Source organism: Canis aureus, chromosome X (genome assembly GCF_053574225.1).
Source record: "Canis aureus isolate CA01 chromosome X, VMU_Caureus_v.1.0, whole genome shotgun sequence".
Lineage (NCBI taxonomy): Eukaryota > Metazoa > Chordata > Mammalia > Carnivora > Canidae > Canis > Canis aureus.
Window position 1 is genome coordinate 85,820,626 of NC_135649.1, and position 11,182 is coordinate 85,831,807.

Consider the following 11,182-nt stretch of genomic DNA (forward strand, 5'->3'; position numbering starts at 1 on the left):
CCAATGGCCTGTGAACCCTGGACTGAGCTAATAGCAACTGGACCAAACACTGGGGGAGAAAATGTCAAAGGAAAAACATAACTCCAGAAGGTGGATAGAAGCCATGGGGATGTTCAAGGCATCAGAAAGGGTGAATAGGGGCATCAGAATGAGCTACAATATTATTGGTCTACTTATCCATCTGTTTATCCATTCACTTATTCAGCATTTATTAATAAGAACCTACTAAGTGGGAGGCAGGCACTGTGTGTACAGTGATGAGGAAGATAGATGTCATTCTTTGCCCGTTGGCAAGGAATTTATAGTTTAGATGAGCTAAGCAATGGGAGGAAGAACAGGGTTTTATAGATTCCAGAGGAAAACCGCTGTCATCTAAAACTTTGCAGACAAGGCAAGAGAAAAGAAGTAAGCTGGGCACCAGGTAGCCCAACTGACACCTTCTGATCCAGGCAGCTCTCATAGACACAGGTGGCCAAGAAGAATGTATGGGTAACAATCTTCTTGGGGAAGAGATGGGAGCCCCCCTCCACCGCCCCATTGGCAAACTTTGGCCTCCATAAGGAACAGCAGAGCCAGTGTGAGCGTGTCAACTATGTGCCACTGTGAGCTCAGAAGATCACGCCGCTTCTGGCCTGGGTGTATTTGGCCCGCTAAGGCTGTTAGGGAGTGGTGGAGGATGCTTGTTGTATTTTTTATCCCATGCCCTTGGCCTTATTGGACTTCAGCTGGCATAGGTGCCTCCTCGGGTTTCAGGGCCTCTTAGCTTCTCTAACTTAGGGCTTTTTACCAAAGCTTAGTGAACTTGTCTAAGCCCATAAAACATCCAGAAATTTAGAGGAGGCAAAGCCCCAGGGGTACCCACCAACCAGAGGGAGATCGGAGTCCATGGATAAACGGTCTCACCTCTTGTCCTCTGGAAGGACGTTTCCGAGGCTCAGTCTCTCTGATCCATCAATGGGCTCCCAGTGAGAATGAGTCCACAGCAGTAACCAGCTCAACAAAGCACCCTTCCTTTGGCTTTTTCTCTTTCCCTGTCTCACTCTCCTCACTCCCTCACTCTTATTCTTGGGGTCACCTTCCAAATAAACTACCTGCAACCAAGTCCTTGTCCCAAGCCCTATGGTGGGGGAATCTTGAACAAAGGCAGGTGCCATGCCCCTTCAACAACACTACCCTAGCCCCGAGGAAAGAGGCCTTGCAGGTAAATCACTAAATTTGGGACTACCTTGCCCACCCTGTCATATCTGCATCTGGCCACTGCCTGTGTTATCTGTCCCCTGGATCTTGTCCTTCTGTGGTGTCTGTTGGTCTGCCCAGGCATGGGATGGATGGACTGCTTGCAATGGGATTCCTTCTTGCTTTCTCAGGCCCTGATATCTTTCTTCTTGGGCCCTCTCCTGTCTGGCATGCTGGTGTGGTCCTGCCCAGCTCATGCCACTTGTCCACTTGGAATGGTCTGTTCTGAGTGGGTACAAAAGACCTTTTGGTGCTAGTGGTTGCTGAGATCTGCCCCCTCCCCCTAGGGGTAAGACACCCTAAAACAGCAGTCTACCAAGCACCCCGTAATGTCTCAGACAGTAATAGATGGATTAGGAGTTCACGCTGAGAGAGGTCGGGGAGGAGGATCCAGGGTGCAGCCTGAGGCAAGGGACTTGTGGGGAGAAGACATTCATTGTCTGTAAGCCCAAGCAGTGTCCCTTATGCTGTCTCAAGACAGAACTGCCTCCTCCCAAAGACTCGATCTGGGTTTCAAAGAAAAAGTGGACAGACTGATCGACATGATGGGCCACTGCCTCTAGGGATTCAGGAAGAGCCTGAGGGTGTACAGATGGTGGGCTCTGCCTCGTGCCCCAAAACAAAGACACCTTGGGGAGACACTGGCCTTCTCCCCACCTTTCATGGGAAGATGCAGCTCCAACCCAGTTAGAAAAGCAAGAAATTGGGTACCAGGAGAAGTGACTTGGGGCTTGGCTTGGCAGGGGTCAGCCTGCAAGCCATGAGAAGACAGGTAGCCTGAGGTGACAGGGAGAAAGTTCATTGGGTGCAGGTGATGTCTCTGAGGACCCTCAAGCCACCAGGGAGGGAAAGAAGTCGTTCTGGAATACTAGTGAAGTTGGAGGGTCTGGAGCATGAGCTTCATTCATTCCCATAATGGACCTTGTTTCTTCCTTTGGGGGGACATAGGCTAGTGCTAATTACTTGTGGAGCAAAAACATTCAAATCCATCAGATTTCTGAATCCACTCAGATCAACTCAGATCTTCCCAGTTTCCCCTCTCTGTTTACTCAGGGCCCTTCTCACAAGGATGAAGAGGAACAACATCTGCTTCGCCCTCTCCTTTTCTCCTGGGGTTGCTTACCTTGGGGGCAGAAACATTTGTCCATTATAGCCAGTAGGATCCTTCTTGTTGCCTGGTAGTTGAGTGAGCCGGTCTCTGAGATAGAATGGCCATCACTTTGACCCAGGTGCATGGAAGCCTACCCTCTTCCTGCTCCAGGCTATGCCAGCATGCACTCTGCCCCCTTACCTGGACAAGCCAAACAGTCTTATAGTCTCCTCATGGAGTGAGTGGCACTGTCCTTGTCATGGAACCCATGGTTTGCTTATTTACATGGACAATCAGTTCCTTGCCCATGAGGTGAATAATTGGTCTCATCTCGTTGGCTTTTGAGTCTTCTTCCCTCCAAAACTAATAGGTTGTCTATCTTTGGTTTTGATAATAATTCAATGTAAAGGCATCCATTCCCTTCACATCTTACAGATCGAGTATTCCTGACTCTGAAATGAATTTTCTGGGTTCAGTGTCTCAGAACCATAATAACTGACTTGGCAATATGAAAAGTCATTTACAACAAAAGTACGATGAGGCTCCTCTTCATTTGATCCTGGAAATATCTTCCATAAATCTAGCTTATTAAAACAATGAGTCTCTCATAATATCTATGCAATTTTCAAATGATAGGGTCATAAAATTGCTATAAAATATTAAGTCTATTCTCTTTTGATGATAATGATGCAAATATTGATGTAGGCCCACTAAGATACACCAAGCACGTGTTTATCAAAATGGATGGATAGTGATATTGAAATACTTCTTCATAGCATGCATAAACGAGATTATGTGCTTTTACATTTTTTTCTTTGTCTTTTCTAGTTAAAAGAGACATCCTTCATGTTTATGAGTGTGATTTTCATAAGACTTCACATTTTTTTATATTGAAGTTTCCATATACTACATTTTCATGATCCTTCACTGACTCACTTATACATTCACTCCTCAACAAACATATACGTGTGAGGTAGCATGTAAGTGCTTCAAGGAGTAAAAATGGATCAAAACGGTTCACAATGCTCAAAAGTTCACAATTGTGTGGTGAGTTTAGGGAATATGGTAGGGATATGAGAAGAGCTATCCAAAATGGCACCCACAAGAGAATAAACGTGAAATAAAGATGTGATCATTGTGCTATGAGAGAAGAGAAAGGAGTAATTCCTTCCAGCTTGAGTATGAGAGAGAGCTTCCAGAAAAAATCACCCTGATCAGCAGAAACCACCACTGCAAGCAGCTACCCAAGCCTCCCCTAACATAAGATGCCATCTTTTCAAAGACTGATCCAATTTCCTCCTTGAAGATGAAGTTAATAGTGTCGTCCCCTGCCTTTTGGTAGAGAAGAAATAATCAGAAGTTTTGCCATACAGAGTAGAAATTGAGAGGATTATGTGGATATTCTTTATAAGGTCCAAAGTAATTTACAACTCCAAAGCATTTATTATGATTGCTCTTATTTTTTTTATTAGTTTCAGAGGTAGAATTTAGTGATTCATCAGTTGCATACAACACCCAGTACTCATTCCATCAAGTGTCTTCTTTAATGCCCATCACTCAGTTACCCCATCCCTCCACCCACCTCCCCTGCAGTGACCCTGTTTGTTCCCCTAAAGTTAAGAGTCTTTTATGGTTTGCCTCCCTGTTTTCATCTTATTTTATTTTTCCTTCCCTTCCCCTATGGTCATCTGTTTTGTTTCTTAAATTCCACATATGAATGAGATCATATGATAGTTGTCTGTCTCTGACTTATTTTGCTTAGCATAATACTTTCTTACTCCACCCATGTCATTGCAAATGGCAAGATTTCATTGTTTTTGATGGCTAATATTCCATTATATATATATATATATATATATATATATATATATATATATATATATATATTATCTCCAGTCATCTGTTGATGGACATCTGGGCTCTTTCCATCGTTTGGCTACTGTGGACGTTGCCGCTATAAATATTGGGTGCATGTGCCCCTTTGAATCACTGTTTGTATCCTTTGGATAAACACCTAGTAGTGTGGGGTGCCTGGGTGGCTCAGTTTATTGGGCACCTGCCTTCGGCTTGGGTCATGATCCCAAGGCCCTGGGATCGAGCCCTGAGTTGGGCTTTCTGCTCAGTGGGGAGCTTGCTTCTCATTCTCCCTCTGTAGCTCCTCCCTGCTTCTGTTCACTTGCTCTCTGTCAAATAAATAAAATCTTTTTATTTATTTATTTATTTTATTTTTTAGCAGCAGGCAGAGACAGCGAGAAGCAAGCTCACTGCTGAGCAGAGAGCCTGACGTGGGACTCAATCCCAGGACCCTGGGATCATGACCCAAGCCGAAGGCAGATGCTTAGCTGACTAAGCCACCCAGGTGCCCCAAATAGAAGTTTAAAAAAACAAAACAAAACAAAACAAAACCCTTAGTAGTGCAATTGCTGATTGCTCTTATGTTTAAGAACCCCTACCTCGGGATCCCTGGGTGGCGCAGCGGTTTGGCGCCTGCCTTTGGCCCAGGGCGCGATCCTGGAGACCCGGGATCGAGTCCCACGTCGGGCTCCCAGTGCAGGGAGCCTGCTTCTCCCTCTGCCTGTGTCTCTGCCTCTCTCTCTCTCTCTCTCTGTGTGACTATCATAAATAAATAAATAAAAATAAAAAAATAAAAGAATCCCTACCTCCCAAATGTAAAAGACTATGAAGGGACTGTTTGGTGACTCTGGAGCATTTGTAAACCTAAGCTCTCTCAATCTCTTGCTCAGGCTGGGTTCTCTGAAGTTCTCACCATGGCAGCTCCTGTGTAGGCATTGGCTCTGAGAATCTTGTTCTGACGAAACCCAAACATGTGTGCGCTCACCTTGTTCTCAGCAAAGCTTCCTCACTGCCAGGCCTCTGGAAAGGGGTAAACACTAAGCCCAGGCACCCCTTCTGTTTCTTCTCTTCCTCTGTCTCAAATTCATCCAAAAATAAGTCAGCAGACTCATGAAACTTGATGCCTTTGAGCAGATGCCAGGAAGAGTTGCTCACTGGCTAGAATAATTAGGAGGGAAGGGAATTAGGTCTGGAGTTGCCACATTAAGAAGCCTGATGTAGCAAATCTGTTGGGCCTTCCTTGGGCAGACAGGGTCACCAACCGTGATGTTCTAAAATACTCACAAATTCTTGTATACTATAGCCACAATTTCCTCCCCTTGAACATGAGCTGGCCTATGGTGACTTACTTCTCACCAACAGAATGCAGACAAAGTGACAGTTGAGTGACTGCTGAGGCTGAGTTATCAAGGGTAATACAGCTTCTGCCAGGCTCTTGCTCTTGGGATCCCTGCCTTGGGATCCCAGTGCCATCATGTCAGGTGTCTGGCTACCTGGAGGCCACCGTGCTAGAGAGCCCACATGGAGACCCAGAGAGACTGCCTGAGGTGTCCTGGTCTCCAGCTGTTTGAGCCCTTCCAGCATCAACATCCAGATTTGTGAGTAGAGCCTTGGAGTGTTCCAGATCCCAGCCTTGGAGCATCCCTTGCCAATGGCGAGTGGAGCTGGCTTTCGAGTCCCCTCCACTATCATGGAACAGGGCGGTCATGAGCTGTCCCTGCTGAACCCTGTTCAGATTGCAGATTTCTGAGCAAGATAAATGCTGCTGATTTAAGCTACAAGTTTTTGGGTGGTTTATTATGCAGCCAAAAGTAACTGTAATATCTACTTAACTTCGTCATACAATCAGTTTTATTTTCCCCTGAATCAAGCCATCGAACTGTTGTTTAGACTGGTATAGACAGAGCCAGACTTGCTATTTTTGGAGATGAAGTTCCCAGAGTGGGTCTTCATATCTGGGACATGCAGGCCATAATCATTTCAATCTACTCTCATTTAGTAGCAGAGAAGTGGGCTGGGTTTTTTTTTTTTCTTTTTCTTCTATTTTTATTATCTATGGTAAAAACAGGATCTGTGTATTTGAATTCAGATCTCTTCTCAATTCCCTGTCAATTTTTGTTGCAAGCTTTCTTTCCCACAAGGAAATATTTTATCGGTTTCCAGAATTCAGCACTGCCCAGCATTAATTTTGAAATCACAGTGTTTAATAGGGATTTATCTATAGAAAAAGTTGTCTCTATAATTTTCTATTCCCGTGACTGGAAGCTGCTGGGTCAGTGCAAATTTTAATGCTATTTGTCCCCTGTGTATTCATTTACTGATTTAATGGAGGGGTGGGGGACAGGAGGCCCAGGTTCTGACTTCTTGGAAATGGCCTAAAATAGTTAGCCGAGTGAGGACTCACAGATAAATAGATGTTTTTAAATGCAGAGAGCATTAAAAAAAAATCTAGCAAGGAGATACTATGGAGAAAAGAAGTAAGGAAATACCTCAGTTCTTATAAAATCGTACTTTTGAATAAAAAATAAAAAAATAAAAAGTAAAATCGTACTTTTGGTAACACAACCATCTAGAATGCATCTCTGAGCAGAGACAGATGAACATCGGAAAAAAAATGACAGGTGTGGAGAAATACCTGAATAAGTGTTAGAGTTTTCATAATTTATTCATAGACAAGTTCCCCGGCTTTCACTCAGAGACCATTTCTTCATACGGCAGTAAATTCTAGCTTCTGAATTTGCAAATATTTTACACAATATTGTAACATTCGTGGTCATCTGGTTTCCTAATCCATGGTAGATTAGAATTAGCAAATAAGCAAGGGGGGTGGGAGGAATGCTTAAGGGGGAAAGATAGTAGGGACAGGTACCAGTGACAGTAGTGGGAAAAAAACATCTCAGAACATGAGACAGAAACTTAAAAGTGAAACAAGAAATCAAAATGCATAGTCCACTGCCCTTGGCATAGAGGCAGACAGCTCTACCTGCGTCAGTGATCCAGGAGAACATCATTGATGTTCAATAACATCACGTGGTGACAAGTCGTGGTGAAATTTTATTCAGGATGCTCTTTTTATAAAAGAAGGGAAAGTTGTTTGGGCCATATTTTAGAGAGACTAGAGAAAATGAGCTGAAGAAACAAGTTTTAGCACTTAAAAAGATAAAGTTCTGTTAGCTAGAAAAATCACTTAGGTGGACACATTTTCTCACACGTGGGTTAAGTCTGGACTTGCAGCATTATGAATATTCATCTCAATGACTGGAAGTCATGTCACTTTGTATAAGGTCTCACAGGTTCGATTTTTGTCTTTAATGAGACGGTAAGGTTATCTATTTATTTATTAATTTATTATTTTTTTTATATCAAACTCCCCTCCTTTCTTCCGGGTTGAAGACTCTGCTTTCTTCGGGGAGATGCTCCTTTAACCCGAGGGTCAAAGGGGAGTTGCCATCTTTTCACAGACGTCACCTCCTCGGCCACGGTGATTGGTTAGAGGTGGCGCCTGCCTAAAGTGGCCTGATCCCTGGTCACAGTGGTGGGACTCGGGGATGAGCTTGTGACCTAAGACAGGCCTGTGTCCACCAGAGTAATTTTAATTAGCACAAAAGAGAGAGACCACTTTCCCACTTTCCTATGGGCCCGTGAAATTGAGTAGATAGGAGGCTGGAAGCTTCCAGGGCCTTGGTCTCAGCCTCTGGGCCTAAATTGATCTGAGAAAATGTCACAGGGGAAGAGACAGCACACAGATCCTGAGGAACTTCTTTCCATCCTTTGAGGTTCCTGGGGCTGTCCCGATTTTGCTTACGTGACCCTGTGTGCTTAGCAAATCCCTTGATTCTAGAAGCTACCCACAGTGTCCTTGCCACAAATCCTCTTTTGCATAAGTTATTCCAGTTGGCTTTCTATCATTCTGCTGCTAAGACGTCTGCCAAATGCAGAGAACTCTGGAAACTGGGTGAGGCCCCTGTGGGCTGGCCGCTGCAATCTAGAGGGTCTGATGTGGATGTCAAGAGTAGAATACTGAGAAGCAGTTCCTGTTTGTGCAACTATGGGGGAAGGGACGTCTCTCGAGCCGCATGATTGGGAGGAAGTGCTGCTGCCTACCTGGGGGCGGGGGTGGGCTGGGGTAAGGCCAGGCCTCAGGCTGCAGTCGGAGTCCAGGAGCAAGCTGCATTATCAGATTTCCCTTTTCTGGGACGCCTGGGTGGCTCAGTGGTTGAGACTCTGCCCTCGGCTCAGGGCGTGATCCCAGAGTCCCTGGATCGAGTCCCTGGATCGAGTCCCTGGATCGAGTCCCTGGATGGAGTCCCGGGATCGAGTTCCGCATCCGGCTCCCTGCGAGGAGCCTGCTTCACCCTCTGCCTATGTCTCTGTCTCTCTCTCCTTGTCTCTCATGAATAAACAAATAAAATCTTTTAAAACAGATTTCCCTTTTCTGAACAATGCAAGCCCAGGGCTCAGCCTCACTCTCCGGCTCCCCTCACCCCCGAGGCCCTAAGCGAACCCGCTGATCAGGCGTCATCCCAACTCCGGGGCGGGGTGGGAGGTGGGGGGTGGAGGGCAGCTCTTTGAGGACTCTTTCAGTTGGAACTTTCTAGGCCATCCCATCATTTTGGGATTCAAATCAGTCCTGTTTTTTTTTTTTTTTTAATATTTTATATATTGATTCATGAGAGACACGGAGAGAGAGGCAGAGACAGAGGCAGGGGGAGAAGCAGGCTCCATGCAGGGAGCCCGATGTGGGACTCGATCCCAGGACAGGGGATCACAACCTGAGCCGAAAGCAGATGCTCAACTGCTGAGCCACCCAGGCGCCCCTCCAGTCAGTCCTGTTAACCAATCATCATGTCTCTCAGATACTGCTGGTGCCCCTAACCTCAAGTCTGGCTAACTCTGAGTAGAATCCCTGAACTATAACCACTCTAGAGACAAGATGTCCTCCAGCCAGAAAAAAAAAAAAAAACAATAATAGCAGGTTAACACTTATATAACACTCTTACATAGAGTATCTTACCTATACTAACTGATCAATGGCCCACAACAACCCTAGGAGGTAGGTGCTATCATTAACCTCATTTCACAGATAAACTAAGGCACGGAAACATTAAATGACTTGCCCAGGTTTATATAGATAGCAATATGTGAAGCTGAGATTCAAACTTAGGCATTCTGGCTTCCCAGTCTACTGTCTCAACTTCCAGGTTAAACCTGCCTTCGGTGTGCCCATCTGTCTATCCATCGATCTCTCCATCAAGTACCTATCTCACATGCACACATACTAGTAGATTTGGTCTGCTAATTTTCCTTTTGTAGTTAGGGGTTTGGGTAGCAGCCTTTGTAAGAGTGATCAGCCTATATTTTTCCTATGTTTTTTCTTCATTATTGGTACCAAGATTATATTGACTTTATAACATGAATTGGGGAGTTTTCTCAAAATTGCTAATGGTATTGCCAATTCTATATTCTTTCTTGGATTTTATAGCCTTAATTTATTAGTTTCTAATATGCCTGTTAACATCCTCCATTAGGATTGTGTTTTACATGTCTTCATAATTTTTTTAAGACTTTATTTGAGAGATAGACAGCACATGCACTCAAGTGCTGGGGGTGGGGGCAGTAAGGGAGGGACAAGCCGACTGTGTGCTGAGCAGGAAACCAATGCAGGGATCAGTTTCACCACCCTGAGATCATGACCTGAGCTGAAACCAAGAGTCAGAGGCTTAACCCACTGAGCCACTCAGGCACCCCATATTTTCAGATAATATCAATATAAAAAGGAATGTTAAGGCAAACTCCAAAATTAAAAATAGAGTGAAACAAACGAACCCACAGGGAAAAGCCTTATTTTAAGTGGCCTGTGCACAGTACTGTGTACATTCTTGGTGGAATATATTATAAAGGCATAAAACACTACAAAGAAACCTTAAGCTCTCCTCAGTCGTTTTATTTTTAGAAGTAATATTGACATTGCAATTTTGGAGCTATTTTTATGTATTATAGAGTAAAGTAAAACATGTAACTATGTCCATGTTATGAAAAAAACAAGACTTTCAGTTAAGAAAATAGAGATACAAAAATAAAATCAAAGAAGTCAAGAAAAACACTTGAGTTCCAATTTGAATGAAAAACAGAAACATGGAATGTTATTATAATATATAATTCCTAGATGTTTACACCAGAATTGGCAAATTTTTCTTGTATGGCTGAAATGGCTGGATAGTAGACAATTTAGGCTTTGCAGGCCACTTCATCTTGCTGCAACTGTTTGACTCAGCTGTTATTGTGTGAAAGCAGCCACAGACAATATGTAAACAAACGAGCATGATGGTATTCCAATAAAAATTTATTTACAAAAAAAAAAATTTATTTACAAAAGCAAGCAGTAGCTTAAGGGCCAGAGTTTGTTGTGTTTTCTGACCCTTGGTATAGAATCCACGCCCCTTCCCCCAATAGCAATGAGAACATTTAGCACTTATGTTGGCTTTTGAATTGCATTCCCTTAAAAGCAATCAAGGGTTTTCAGAGAGAGCTGATTCCAGATCTCTGCAGGAAAAGTTCAAGATGAGCCTGAATTATCTTGTTTCAGAAAGCAAAACAAAACCAAAGAAATCTCCAAGATTAATGGAGTCATTTCAAAAGAATCTTGGCATTACATTGAAGGGTTCCCACTGTCCAATTTGAGCAATTTGAGTATCAAATAATGATAATGATGATAACAAACATAATTATACACAAGACAAATAAAATTCGTTTTTTATTATTCTTTTTTAGAGAGGAAGAAGGAAGGGATGAGCAGAGAGAGGAGAGAGAATCCTAAGATGGGCATGGAGCCTGATGTAGGGCTCACTCTTACAACCCTGAGATCATGACCTGAGCTGAAATAACTGACTGAGCCACCCAGGTGCCCCAAAATGAATAAAATACTTAAGTTTATATTGATAATTAAAAAGAAAAGGAAGAGAAAGAAAAACCACTCCTTTGCCAGCATTGCAGATGATTTCT